The 15,090-nt window shown below is 41.7% G+C and overlaps 1 non-coding gene across 1 annotated transcript; it reads left to right on the top strand.

Moving 5' to 3' along the window:
* The first annotated feature begins 1,427 nt into the window (after positions 1 to 1,427).
* Positions 1,428 to 1,499, top strand: Trnad-guc (transfer RNA aspartic acid (anticodon GUC)). The gene has a single exon. It is a non-coding gene; the product is annotated as a tRNA-Asp (tRNA).
* Positions 1,500 to 15,090: the final 13,591 nt, after the last annotated feature.

Below are 15,090 nucleotides of genomic sequence, written 5' to 3'. Positions count from 1 at the left end.
CAGAGGTGGTATGGCAGCAACTTTGTTCATTGGTTCGTCTTAATAATCACGGCATTGCCAAGAGTAGTGAAGGTGACGGAGCTAGTGAAGTGGTCATGACATAGCTAGAGAAATCTTTTCTGGCCGGACCAATTCAAAGAAATTTACTGGCAGGGAAGAATTGTGAGATTTTATGCATAATCACACTGGAGTATCCTAAACACCTCGTGCATCCATAGTTTACATTAATCTTGATCTTCAGAATGCAAGGAGGAAGGAGGCACCGTGAAGAGGGACATTGAGGTTGTGGTTATGGGAGCAGCGAGGTCATGCAAGGTCATGTAGAAGGCATTTGGGAGAGTTATAAGCATCTTTATAAACAGTGACTTGATGATTCCTCGATAAACAATAAACTTTGATAAGATAAGGAGGCACAAACAAATTTTTGATATATTCACAATTTAATGATTACATTTGCATTAACGCAAGTTTTCTTCTTCATCTTCATCTTCTTCTTTTCTTTTCTTTCCTTTCCTTTCCTTTCCTTTCCTTTCCTTTCCTTTCCTTTCCTTTCCTTTCCTTTCCTTTCCTTTCCTTTCCTTTCCTTCTTCTTCATCTTCTTCTTTTTCTTCTTGTGGACAAAACATAAGGTAACGTTTGATCTTATAAACAAACCGATAAAAGTACTGATATATTTTGTATTTCATCATTATCAGAGGGTGAGGGGACACGACTCTCACCTCAAACAGCCTAATGAATTTGCTGTCTTGAATCCACATCATCATCATCACCAGCCTCTAAGTTAGCCTTCTTTTGCACAACTTCCTCCACTCGTGTGTGTCGCGAGCCTGTGCACTCCAGGGCGACCCGGCAATAACTGCACAGTCCTAAGAGAGAATGACAAACACTAAACACTCGTAAGCAGCCAACGCCTAAGTTCAAACAAGTGAACGATGGGTGTCTGGTTCTCACATCATTCTTGCCTCAGTCACGTGTCATCTGTCAACCGTTCTTTGTTTTCTAGAAGCCTTTATCATTTCTCTTCATACTGCGGCTTACATCATGACCTTTCACTCTTTCTTCTTATATTTTCTTTTGTGACGGCGCTCGTCGACCTGTCAGTCTCCTTTGTTTCTTAAAGAGGCGGAGATTCTTGATAGGCTTTGGTCTCGTCCTGAGTTGCCGTCTTTACATGTCATCAAGTTTCTGTCCGGCCTTTGTTTTTGTTTGCAGGATGTCATGGCTCCACTTAATTGTTACCAGGTTTCTAAGAACTTACAGGACGTTACGCCTCCGGATACCTATCTGCAGGTTCCTAAGAACTGATTTTTTTTTTTTTTACACACTGTAGTGTAGTGTAGTTTTTACACACGTAGTGTAGTGGTTAGCACGCACGGCTCATAAGCAAAAAGTCCTGGGTTCAAATCCCAATTATCCAAAATTATAATTCCTCGGTAGTATAGTGGTTAGTATCCCCGCCTGTCACGCGGGAGACCGGGGTTCGATTCCCCGCCGGGGAGGTGCACATACTTTTAAACAACGAAACTCTGGTAGGTACAGGGTACGAGAAAGATTTAGGAGTTATAGTTAGCTCTGAACTCCGTCTAGGAAAACAATGCATATAGGCCAGAAACAGGGCAAATAGGGTACTAGGATTAATTTTTAGGAGTGTTAAAAGCAAAAGGCCGGAAGTAATATTAAAGTTATACTTGGCGCTGGTCAGACCTCATCTAGACTACGCTGTGCAGTTCTGGTCTCCACATTACAGGAAAGATATAGGTCTATTAGAATCAGTACAAAGGAGGATGACTAAAATTTATTCTGTATCCGAAAACCACAGACGAGGTTTCTTTGGCTATAATATTATGTAATAGTACTAACATCTTGATATATATATATATATATATATATATATATATATATATATATATATATATATATATATATATATATATATATATATATATATATATATATATATATATATATACTCGTATATATACTGCTTAAAGTCAAAACAACAATAAACTTATATGTGCTTAATACCATAATTTTTTTAAGACCTGAAGTACTTCCTACTGTTTTTCATTTTTATTTCAAGGATTTGCGTAACACCTTTTACTGGTATTTTGTAATTAACCTCAAGCGTCTTCTGTATTAGTAATATTTGTTAGGAAAAATTCCTTAACATCTTCCCTTTAGTGCAGTTTTCAGTAGTGTTCCTTCATAGCATTAGTTGAAATGGGCGTGTTGATGCTCCTTGTCCTCAAACTAAATCCTTTGCTGCCACACGTAATGAATAAATGATAAAAGACCATGATCATTCTCTCTCTCTCTCTCTCTCTCTCTCTCTCTCTCTCTCTCTCTCTCTCTCTCTCTCTCTCTCTCTCTCTCTCTCTCTCTCTCTCTCTCTCTCTCTCTCTCTCTCTCTCTGTGTGTGTGTGTGTGTGCGCGTGTGTGTGTGTCTCCGTCAGTCTGCCTACATACACCTGCTGTACGAGTATTTCATCATCATCACATGCGAACAGCACAACTTCCACACACACACACAGTGACCTTATCATGAAATTTTACACAAAATTAACGAAATATGTCAGAAATCACATAAAACTCAGGTCACCTCACACACAGCCTCTAAGGAAAACCTGTAGAAGCGTTCCTATTACTGGCAATATGATCTTTTCTATTGCGGTGTTGTACCTCCTGTGACCTCCCGTGACCTGTGTCTTTACGATTCTCCCCTGAAAAGAAAAAAAAATCTCCTTATAGGTCAAGAATTGTTTGCTTCTGTTGTCGTGTTGCATCATTATCATAGTACTGCTCAATCCATCACTAAACAATATACAAGAAAATGAAGCATATTTTCTGTCATTTATATTATGTCATTACAAGAGGATACAAAAGGCTACAAATGTTTTATATATTTATTTATTTTTATTATTTTTTTTCATTACACTCCTATATCGATTCTTAACCGCAGTAACCTTGTCTTTATATATAAAAAAAAAAAAAAATGTTGCGATATCTTTGCTTCTTTGCCTCTTCGCTCGTAATTCTGTCGTCTCGTTCTCCACCAGAGAAAACAAAACACATACGCCAGAAATACAGCAAACCGTTTAGTAGGGTTCATCTGTAGTTGACTTAAAATTAGAGTCCCGAAGTAACATTGAGGTCAGCTGGCGCTGGTCAAACCTCACCTAGATTGTCCTGCTCAGTTCTGCCTCGTACATTTCAGGAAGGATGTGGGCCTGTTAGAATCAGTACAGAGGAAAATGTCTAAAAGGAAACAAGGCAAGAAAAAAAATCGTTGCGAAAGAAGATTTAAGATAAAATTACATTCCTTAGAGAGGCGCAGATTACGAGTGGATCTGGTAGATGTCTTTTAGTTGTGTAAAGAGATGAGAGGATGAAAAGATTTAGGATCTATAGTTAGCTCTGATATTCGGCAGGGAAAACAACACACAGACCAGAAATAACGCAAACTGTGTTGTAGAATGATGTTTTGGAGTGTTAAAAGTAAAGTCTTGAAGAAATATTAAGTATGCTCCTCACTGAGGGCACTGGTTGGCGTTACTTGTAGCCTGCCCTGCCCTCCACGATGCGAATATACAGCCACAATACTAACCTGATTTGCTTCATCTTGCAGTGTCTCGTGTAATGACAACTCTGACACTATACTTAAAGAAATAAATAGATAAACAGTATAAACCGCTGAGTACAACTAAAATCTGTAAGAATCTTAAGTGCACTGGAACTGAGCATCACACAGACGGAGAGATTAGATGTCATGGGAACTGTAACTCTCTCTCTCTCTCTCTCTCTCTCTCTCTCTCTCTCTCTCTCTCTCTCTCTCTCTCTCTCTCTCGCTCTCGCTCTCGCTCTCATTTGGCAGATTGCAGTGTATTACGAGCTACAGTAAGGTGCCATTTAATCTGGTTAATTTTCTTCTGAGGAAAATGTCACGGTGCATTAAGATGTAAAATTGTTTAACTAGCTTATTGTAAAGTGATTGTGGTTACTGTTGGTGCTGTTGTTTTTCATTGCTGCTGCTCTTGTCGTTGTTGTTGTTGTTGTTATCATTATCATCATTATCATTATGTTACTGTTATTATTACCACCACCACCACCACTACTACTACTACTACTATTACTACTACTACTACTACAACTATCAATATAATAATAATAATAATAATAGTAATAATAATAATAATAGTAATAATGATGAAAGTAACAGCAAAAACAATACCCCTGCTGGTCACTTTGTTTATAATACACCCGCAGCGTCACCATTATATTAACTTCACACACACACACACACACACACACACACACACACACACACAGTAAATCGTGGGAATTTTCGTTCTTTGATGTCAGTTTCATGAACATTGCGGCCTTGGACTGCAGATATTTTTTTTTTATACTGGATGAGGAATGACAGCAAATAGTGTTGAGCTTCATATGAACGCAGTACAGCAGTGTCATGCCTTCACTGACCTAACTTATCCTAACATAACTTATCGTAACTTAACCTAATTTAACCTAACCTAACCTAACCAAATCTAACTTAACGTAACTTATCCTAACCAAACCTAATCTAACCTATCCGAACTAAACCTAACCTAACCTAACCTAACCTAACTTATCGTAACTTAACCTAATTTAACCTAACCTAACCTAACCAAATCTAACTTAACGTAACTTATCCTAACCAAACCTAATCTAACCTATCCGAACTAAACCTAACCTAACCTAACATAACCTAACATAACTTATCGTAACTTAACCTAATTTAATCTAACCTAACCTAACCAAATCTAACTTAACGTAACTTATCCTAACCAAACCTAATCTAACCTATCCGAACTTAACCTAACCTAACCTAACCTAACCAAATCTAACAACGCAACTTATCCTAACCAAACCTAATCTAACCTATCCTAACCAAAACTAACCTAATTTGACCTAACCTAACCTAACCTAATGGTGACACAACCTGACGGTAGATGTATTACCGCTTCAGAAGACATAATTAACCCTTTTACTGGTGAGATTGTCTTTTGCTAATCTCCCTAACACTATGAAAATTGTTTACAAGGAGAGGAAAGAAAAGAAGAAAAAAAGAAGCTAATTTTGTCTTGTTATGCTCCAGAAATATTTACAAGAGCTCAGCATGAGAATAGTGTTTAAATGTTATAGGAATTGAAGGGGAAAAGTTTGCCTATTAGTGAAAGAGTTAATAGTGCCACTATGTTAACTTAATCTAAATTCTTTCGACACACACACACACACACACACACACACACACACACACACACACACACACACACACACACACACACACACACACACACACACACACACACACACACACACACACACACACCTAAATAAAAAAATAAATAAATAACCCGAGGCAATATACATATCCAATCTGAATAATGTCACGTAAATATGAATATGGTAAAAATGTCAAATATTCCTGCCATATGTACGTGTTCCATACGCTCAGTGTTTATTCAGGTAAAAAAAAAGGACAGGAAAAAAAAAAAAAAAAAAAATGGCCAATCATATATTTACATTATTTTTGCGTGTGACATTTTGTTCTCCTTTTCATGGTTTCCTGTCAGTATCACATGAGAGAGAGAGAGAGAGAGAGAGAGAGAGAGAGAGAGAGAGAGAGAGAGAGAGAGAGAGAGAGAGAGAGAGAGAGAGAGAGAGAGAGAATCGCAAAAAAAAGAAAAAAAGAAAAGGAAGGAAGATAGCAAGCATATTAGTGAACCAACACTTGACAGAGGCCGTTGAGTCCACCAGTAATTACCACTTGCTGTTTATCCTCATCTTACTGTATTGTTCCCATCCCCTAATGAGGCATAATTGCTCGCATGCAGGCGCGGGGGAGGATTGCACGTCGAGTACGCGCTGCGCCTTCGAGTGTTTGCTGTTGCCGCGCTGGAGTGTTGTTCGCGTCCGGGTGCTTTAATATTGCCTCCGTTTGGTGGTGGTGGTGGTGGTGGTGGTGGAGGTGGTGGTGGTGCGGGTCGCGGGGCGTGAGTGTCATTGTGCTCCAGCGTGTCAAGAGCATCGCTAGTCAGGTGGATCATGCTGGCTTGGTTCTGGTACAAGAGTGATAATTTATTTATCTATATATTTTCGTAAGAGAGGGACTGGTCTAGTGCAACATAAAATGCGAGAAAAAAAAAAAAAAAAAGATCCTCTGAGGTGTCACTCCCAAAAGAAATGTCCAAAGGATCATCCAAAACTGGAGGATAAGTGTCTTGAAATTTTCGTTTTGAAAGTGTTACTGGCACGTGTTACTCGGCATGTCGGGGAAAAAAAATAAAAAAAAATAAATAAAAATAAAACCATCAACATTAATTTAAATCATATTTTTTAAAGGTTGATTACATTTATGAATAATGATATATAGATACATACGTGCTTACTGATAAATAGAAATAGACACATGCACAGATATCCAGGAAGATACATACTGGTATAGATACACGCACTCGTACAAACAAATACACATCACAGCAACAGGAAACAGACAACCGGAGGACATCAATCAAATCATTCTGTCGTGTGTTCGCTTGCTTTGCTGCTGTGAGCGAGGCAGACTTTACGAAGCACTCACTCACTCGCTCACTCACCCACTCACTCACTCATTGGCTTATTCTCTCATTTTTCCCTCGGTCAAGCACTCATACACTCCCTCCCTTCTTCACTCACTCATTGACTCACTCTCCAACTCATTCACTCAGTCTTATCCTCCCGCCTTGCTTCCTTCCCTCCCACGCTCACTCACTCGTCCATTCACTCACTCCCTCCCTCACTCACACTCTGACTTCTTGATAACACCCACCCACCAACGCACTCACCAGTCTCAACCCTTTCGTGAGCTGAGCTCAATTTAGTTTAGTTTGTGTTTACTGTGATATTTTTTTTTTTTTTCCTGTTGAACCTGACGCTCCCCATGACCTCAGTAGCTGGTGTGACCTCTGGGGATAATCCTGTGACACTATTACCAACAGTCCTTGCTTGGCTAATGTGGACCTCACCGGCACTCAACAGTTAATTAAATGACAGTACGGCTTAACCAGTGTTTACGCCCCGCTGTGACGGCCACTGGCGTAACAAGTATGACTACGATGCAAAGCATTATATGACCCGTGCGTGATTCCTCCTCCTCCTCCTCCTCCTTGCGTTATTGCCTTACTGCTGTTGTAGATCCTGCCTGCTGTGAAGTGGTCAGTTGTCGCTGTTGCTGTCTCTTGCGTTCATCTTAGTGAGTTTAGTAAGCTTAGCAGGGATGAGGTGTGGTTGTGAATAGAGAGGGAGAGAGAGAGGGAGAGGGGTGCAGAGAGACCGGGGGAGGAGAGGAGAGAGGGAGGGGTAGGGGTAGAGGGTATAGAGGGAGAGAAAGAGTATGAGTTACTTGTTAGCTAACGAGTAATAGACACGCGCATATACTCTCTCTCTCTCTCTCTCTCTCTCTCTCTCTCTCTCTCTCTCTCTCTCTCTCTCTCTCTCTCTCTCTCTCTCTCTCTCTCTCTCTCTCTCTCTCTCCCTTAACCATGAATACGAAAAGGAATGGAAAGTGATTATGAAAATGTGTTTGCGGAGGACAGGTGTGGTGCACGCGAGGCTCCGGGACAAGACTTAGCTCAGGTATTCGGCGGTGTGTCTCGCTCCGGCCGACAGGAATGCCCTTGGGTCACGTGAGCTTACCTGTGCCTTTTCTAGCTGCTGACTTGAATACCACCCGCTCGGCATGACGAATGGAGGCGTAACGTGAAGGCTGCCGCGCCCCACCGTGAGGAAAACTGTCAGCTGCGGAGGGAACGTTGGTGAAAAATTATCTGCTTCTTTCTCCCGCGTGTTAGCATTTATGGGTATTCCTTTCTCTTTTTTCTCTTTTTTATTCCCTTTTTTTCGGTATGAGCTGTGACGGCGTGGTAAAATACATGTAACGCACCACTCACTGGCCATACATACTGACGATTTCCAGGAGGTAAACGTGTCCATCATCTGAAGGATAATACGCGAAGGGTACGAGTCAATCCGTTCCTCACGTACAGCGGCGCCTCGCGGAAAGGTGAATGTGTCGAGAAGCGGTGATAAACAATCCATCGGCTGCCATAACCTGGAGTGAAGGCCCGTGACACCTTCCTCTGACTCAGCGCTGCTCCGTATCCTACTCACGAAGGGATCCTGCTGCGAGACGGGCACCCACCTGCCCAACACTGATATGCCAGTCTGATCCCTGTGTTCGTCGGAAAGATAAAACTCGCAAGATATATTTCCTAGTGACTATTTAACCTTTTTTACGTGATCTTGCAGTGAAACGGGTGTCTCATCCTCCAGTGTGATCCCTGCGTTTACCAGAAAGATGAAAAAAAAAAAAAACAGGATATACTCTTTCTACTTAGTATTTTCCCCTTTTTGTATGAAAGTAGACCGAGAAACTCCCAAACGGCACCTCCCCATTTGATCAGGACCTTTTCACCTCCGTCGAGTCAAGAATTAAAGTTTTTTTCCGATGGCCAGAAAGTCGAAAATATCACGTCAGCAAACTTCCCAAAAAGGGACGACAACTTTCCAGGGTGATTTAGCCCTATGTGCTAGACCTTTCCCTGGGAGCTGCTTGCCTCTTGCCCAGGCTGTGGGAGCAGGACTGGCCCAGGGGGTGAGGGACTGGGGTTTCTATAGTGACCTGGTAAAGTTACTGGACTGGGATGGAAGATGGAAATCTTGAGTGGTTTTCTCCTGAAGAAGTGTGTTACGTGTTAGGTGTAGTGTTATTGCTATAACTGAAGTGTTACGGACCAAATGAGTCTTGTTTTGGTCGCAGGTAAGGTTTTCTCCCGCTATATCTAAAGTATGTTGCGTGTTAGATGTAGTGTTACGGCGACAATTGAGGTGTTACGGATCAAATGAGTCTTGTTTTGGTTGCATGTATTTTTTTTTCCTGTTATATCTAAAGTATGTTACGTGTTAGATGTAGTGTTACGGCTAAAATTGAGGTGTTACGGATCAAATGAGTCTTGTATTGGTCTCACTTCAGGTGTGGGACGGCCATAGATTATATAAGACATGACTTTTTATCTGGGATTAGATGAGAAATGTTAGGCTGAGTGTTGTGCAACGGCCTTCAAGTGTCACTAACAGAAAACTCATTACGGGTTAAAGGGAAGGTGTTATGGTGTTACTGTCAAGGGAGCAGACGTGACGAGCCAGGCTGGGGATATTCTGGGTCTTGGTGTTCCCGGGATGATGAAGCGTTACGGGCGGGCGCTTGTTAACAGTCCTATAAATTCCGAGAGGCGAAGAGTTGGTGCAATGCGGACAAGACTGCCAAAGTTTGCCTTCATTATTTGTCCTTTGTCGCGTTGTAAGTGAAGCGAAGCGAGCAAGAGAGAGAGAGAGAGAGAGAGAGAGAGAGAGAGAGAGAGAGAGAGAGAGAGAGAGAGAGAGAGAGAGAGAGAGAGAGAGAGTCTGGATTTGATAGAATACTAGATGGCAAGAAAATACTTTAGTCTTTTTTTTCTGTTTTTTTTTATGTGAAAATGTAAAAGGTTGCCTGTGCGTGAGACATTTTCAAGCTGGGTATGGATTATCATTTTCTTTTTATTCTTTTCTTATTTTTGTGTCATGGATTTCAAATTGACTGACTGACTTAACTTTCATGCTTGCAAATTTTTACAATCCAGCTCTAAATTGTGATGTCCATGCTCTCTCTCTCTCTCTCTCTCTCTCTCTCTCTCTCTCTCTCTCTCTCTCTCTCTCTCTCTCTCTCTCTCTCTCTCTCTCTCTCTCTCTCTCTCTCTCTCTCTCTCTCTCTCTCTCTCTCTCTGTCTCTCTCTCTCTCTCTCTCTCTCCTGTCCTTCATCTCTTCCATCCCTTCCTGGTTCCCTCTTCCTATGACTTCTTGCTTCCCTCTACAAATAGCCCTGGACAGGAAAGGTTTCAGTTCCCGGGGACAGAAAAGAGAGAAGAGGGAGGTGCTAAAAACAAGCGATGTGACTCCCTCCTTTCCTCGTGTGCCTGGGTGATTAGACGCCTGCGAGGACAAAGGTTCATTCCAGGACCCCAGGCAGGCCTCCTCACTCGCGTTCTCTTCCGCTCAGGTAACGAATCCTAATTAACAGATCAGTTAGTCTGCGAACACCACGCAAAGTTACCTGGTGACGGGCAGAGAGAGAGAGAGAGAGAGAGAGAGAGAGAGAGAGAGAGAGAGAGAGAGAGAGAGAGAGAGAGAGAGAGAGAGACAAGCAAGGAAACAAAGACACGCAAAAAACAAATAGATCATATAATTGGGCAAACCAGTGCTTACAGATATAAAGACACGAACAGACGGAAAGGCAAACAAAAGACACACAAATATGCAAACAACCATAGCAGACATAGACAGACAGGTAAATAACAGACTTACAAACTTACACATAACAGGCAAAGCAAGCAAACAGGGAAACAAAAATACAAATCCTAAACGGTAAACAATCTTACACCAACAGAGAGACAGACAAACAGACAGACAGACAGACGGACAGTGAGAGAAAGGACTCGTGCATTAGGTGGCTCAGTCTAAAGAAGAGTGCGAAAGACAAAGTGAGCGAGTGTCTTTGTGATTCAGTCGTAGTAGGTTTTATCTGGCAGAGAAAGAATACCTAAGTAGGCCATTGAAGCAGCCGACTGATCCTGTTTGCCTGCAATTGACACAAGTGCCACTGGGAGTCTCCGAGCTGATGAAGTTTTGAGCTTTGATGGTCAGAGATGACGCGGCGTGTTTGAGGAAGGAGTGAGGGAGAGGAGACGAGTGTCGCGGCAGGGAGGGAGAGAGGGAGGGACGCTGCATAATGGGGTGAAGACGGAGGAGCGAAGGGAGGGAGGATGTACGAGAAGAGGAAAGGGAAAATACGTGATAAAAAGAAGGAGTGGTGAAGAAAGGAAGTGGGCATGGAAAAAGGAAAGAAAGATAGGCCTTGAAGGAGGTGAAATACATAATGGAAGGAGGGGTGAGGAGATAGAGGAAGGGAAGGCACATGAAAGAAAGAGAGAAATGCTTGAAGGAAAAGTGGATGAAGGAAGCAGAGAGGGAGACTGAGGAGGGAGGTTGATAGGATTGGAGAGAGGGAGCAAGTCTTCGAGGAAGGATATATAAGTTAAGGAGGAGAAGGGGATAGGATATCAAGGAAAGAGAAGTGTTATTGAGAGGAGCAGAGCATGAAGGAATGAGAGGAAGAAAAGAAAGAAGGAAAAACAGGACACGAAGAAAGGAGGAGGAGGAGGTGGAGGCGAGTTTGAAGGAACTGAAGGAGGGAAAAAAGCAGTTTCAGTACGGTGTCTTCATCCTGTCTAGACTTTTCCTGGCTCGTCTCGCTTCCTTTGTCCGTCTGAATGTCTCTTTTATTACGTCAGTTACTACTGTTCTCAAAGCAGCGAGTCTATTCCCCAGGCGCGTGAGTGCATCGTAGCAGCGTTTTTATATTTGAAGCAGGAGTGTATGTGATGAAAGGCAGAGTGGTGGCGCCAGTAATAACTCTTGCCCTCGTCACTCTCACGTCGTCTTGCTTTACCGTTAGCGTAGATTGAACGAGAAAATGAACATCAGGGTAGACAGCACCAGTAGTAGTAGCAGTATTACTATTAGTATTAGTAGTAGTAGTAATAGTAGTAGTAGTACTAGCAGAAGTAGCAGTAGTAGTAGTAGTAGTAGCAGTAGTAGTACTAGCAGAAGTAGTAGTAGTAGTAACAATAGTTGTAGTACTAGCAGTAGTAGTAGTAGTAGTAGTAGTAGTAGTAGTAATAGTAGTAACATTAGTGATAATAATAATGATAAAAGTAATAATAATAATAATAATAATAATAATAATTATTATTATTATTATTATTATTATTATTATTATTATTATTATTATTATTATTATATTATTATTATCATTATTATTATTATTATTATTATTATTATTATTATTATTATTATTATATAATAATAATAATAATATAATAATAATAATAATAATAATAATAATAATAATAAAAGGTGGTTTGTGATTGGCTGTTGCAATGCAGCGCAAGTTTCCTATTGGTCGCGCCCGATCACAGTTGCCAGTGAAGGACCACCTCCCGAGCCCCAACACCCTATCCGTGGTGCACGTGCTTCCCTGCCTGTGAACCCTAAAGACGGTGCTCTGCAAGGCGGCAACACTGTGTGCATTTCTTCACAACTCCAAACTCTCCAGTGTGAAGCACTTTCCAAGCACCTCAGGTATCCTAAATACTAGTGTACCCTAGTGGGACATTCAGTCTGTCAGATGACAGGAGACAGGATGGATGGTAGACGCTCCTTCAGCACATACATGCGTGGGGAGTGTGTCGTGGAGAATGGCGACATTCTCCGCGGCCCCCCACGCACTGTCAAAGTATCCATGGGAGATCCCGACGCGAAATCTTTCTTCTGCTGTTGCTGGCCACGAGGGCCTCGCTTCACTAAGGTAGCCAAATTCTTTTTCAAACCGCATAAAGAAGAGCCCAGTCTCCAGAAGTACACGTCTCTGGAGACTGTGATGTACATGGACGGCATGGTTTTCCGCGAATACTGGACGCCAGGCAAGACGGCCGTCAAGGTCTCCATCAAGCAGCGGCGCGGAAAGAAGGTTGTCCTCTTTGGCCGCCTGGCAACCTTCCTTCAAGAGATGGAGAACCGAAATTCAGAAAAGTTCGTTCTTTATGTCACGGAAACCAGCTTCAAAATTATTCAAATGGACCGAGCGGCTCCAGGCGGCGACGAGACCGAGGCCGCTGAGAAACAGAAAAATAAGCCGTTACAAGAGAACGATAAGTACGAGTGCGCTAAACGCGGGGATGACGAAAACCAAGTAAAGATCGACTACGCGACTTCCTTGTTCAACAGTTTTAAGAAGAAAGATAAACCCGTTAACATCATAACAACTCCAGAAATTGTAAAGCTGCCGCCAGTAATCCCCATGCAAACCAAGAACGTGCGGTCATTCAACAAAGACGCTCCTGCTGCACGCCAACAGCAGCGCACCGAACCTCGTACCGTCCGTCGCGATAAGCAGGCGTCTATGAAGCCTAAAGAAACAAACAAAGAAAAACAGATCGTTCAGGTTCAGGAAATACACAAGAAAGACATTCCGGAACATTCCGGGACATCAGGAACAATGAGTGAAGTACAGCTAGTTCACGAAAAACACAGTGAAAACGCGGAAAGTGTCCAAAAGAATCCAGCAGAAGAGAAGAGCGCAGTTTGGAAAGAATATGATAAAAATGAGTCTGAAGAGACTGAAGGAGACACCGAAGATGTGCAAAGCGTCCCTACAAAAACAGAGAAGACAGATGAGGAAGAGAAAGAAGATACTGAGAAACAAAAAGTTACCGAGAAGGAAATGAAACCAGCAAAAATTAGTGAAATGCAGCTAGTTCAGGAAAAAGACGATGAATATCATGAAGGCGAGGAAGCTAATGCTCTTGAAGGAAAGGAGACTAGTGTTTCGGAAGACTATGATGCGCATGACACTGGAAAGAAGGAAGTGGTTGTTGAAGATGTGAAAAGTACCTCTCCTGAGAAAGACAATGCAGATAAGGAAATTAAAGAGGGACAAAATTTTGAGAAGGAAGCTGAGAAACAAGACGTTATTGAGAAAGTTAACCTTCCCTCTATAACCAAACTTTTGTCTTTAACCAAAGTCATCGTGAAGAACAGTACAAGGAGAGAGAAGATACGGAAAGCAATGCCTTTAAGAAAGAAGAGAGAGAGTGTGTCGCTTGGCAATGTGAAGACAACATCACCGGTGGAAAAAATGACGACGCGGAAGAATATAGGGAAGGATCAACATTTGAAAAAGAAGGTAATGACTTGCCGCCACAAGAACACCGCGATGGCCAATGTAAGCAGCAAGTGGAGGTGGTGGAAGGCCTCCCCACCAACACCGGTGAAGAACATGACGGCGAGAATGAAGGTAAAGAAGGAACTGGAGTTAAGAAAGAAGACGTTCTCGTGTAGCCATTACCGTTATGTCCGCCAGCTGAAAAGAAACAATCAAATGTCAGGAGAGAAGAAAAAGCGCTACAACAAAATAAATCTGAAATCCGTCCGCTGTAAGATCGACACCCATTACAGCCTACCTACTGATTATAAACCTGATCTGGATTTGAAGGTACTGGAATCACAGCCGCCACCCTCAGGCCCCGCGCGAGTGAAATGGGCCCGAGAGGTGGCTGCCCTTAAGGCTCGGCTGCGTTCACAGAAACAGAAGAAAGGGCGGACTAGTGCGCAGAGCCTCCATCACGGGTCGCAAGCCGCTAAACACTGAGTCACTCGCACTGAGGACCATCCTAGTCAGTGCAACCGAGAAAATTGGAAAAAAAAAGTACAAAAACAAAGTAAGCTTTCTAACTATGGATTAAGAAGCCTAAGCACTGAGTCTTTACTGAGGAACATGCTTGTCAATCCAAACCCGAAATTAGACCAAAAAGAAAAGTTTTTCATCCATTAATTAAGGAGCAAGAACACTAAGTGATTCCACTGAGGAACAAGGTGGTGAGTGAAATCCAGAAATTAATGACAAAAAAATAAAGCGCTTAAAATTTGCAAAGAAAAAAAAGAAATATTAATCTATCTGTTATTGACGAAACAACTGAGTGATTCTTCAGCGAGGAACAAGAACATTCGTGACACTAAATGAAAAATAATGACGTAAAAGAAATTAAAAGATAAAAAAGATAAAGTAAAAAAAAAAAGTAACAAGAAAGTCTTTGCTCTCATAACCTATGAAGTATATTAATCGACTGTCAATCCGCGGTTGAAACCAGAAATTAATAGAAAAAAAAAGTAATTAAAGTATCTTCATTAAATAAGATGCCTAAATATTTTGAGTGAGAGTAAATCAGAAAACGATGACAAAATATAAAGATACAAATCCACCAAAGAAATCTTTACACAAGTTATTTTAGAATGCTACGATTTGAGTGTTAACCTGCTGAGGATCAAGATTGTGAAAACCAAAACAACGACAAAAAACAAAGAAAAGAAAAATTCTATCCAGTATTGGTGAAACAGCCATTGATAGTGAGAGGAAAACT

This window comes from Scylla paramamosain, unplaced genomic scaffold (genome assembly GCF_035594125.1).
Source record: "Scylla paramamosain isolate STU-SP2022 unplaced genomic scaffold, ASM3559412v1 Contig91, whole genome shotgun sequence".
Classification (NCBI taxonomy): Eukaryota; Metazoa; Arthropoda; class Malacostraca; order Decapoda; family Portunidae; genus Scylla; species Scylla paramamosain.
The sequence above is the reverse complement of the archived record's forward strand: the minus strand, read 5'-3'. Positions and strand labels throughout refer to the sequence as shown.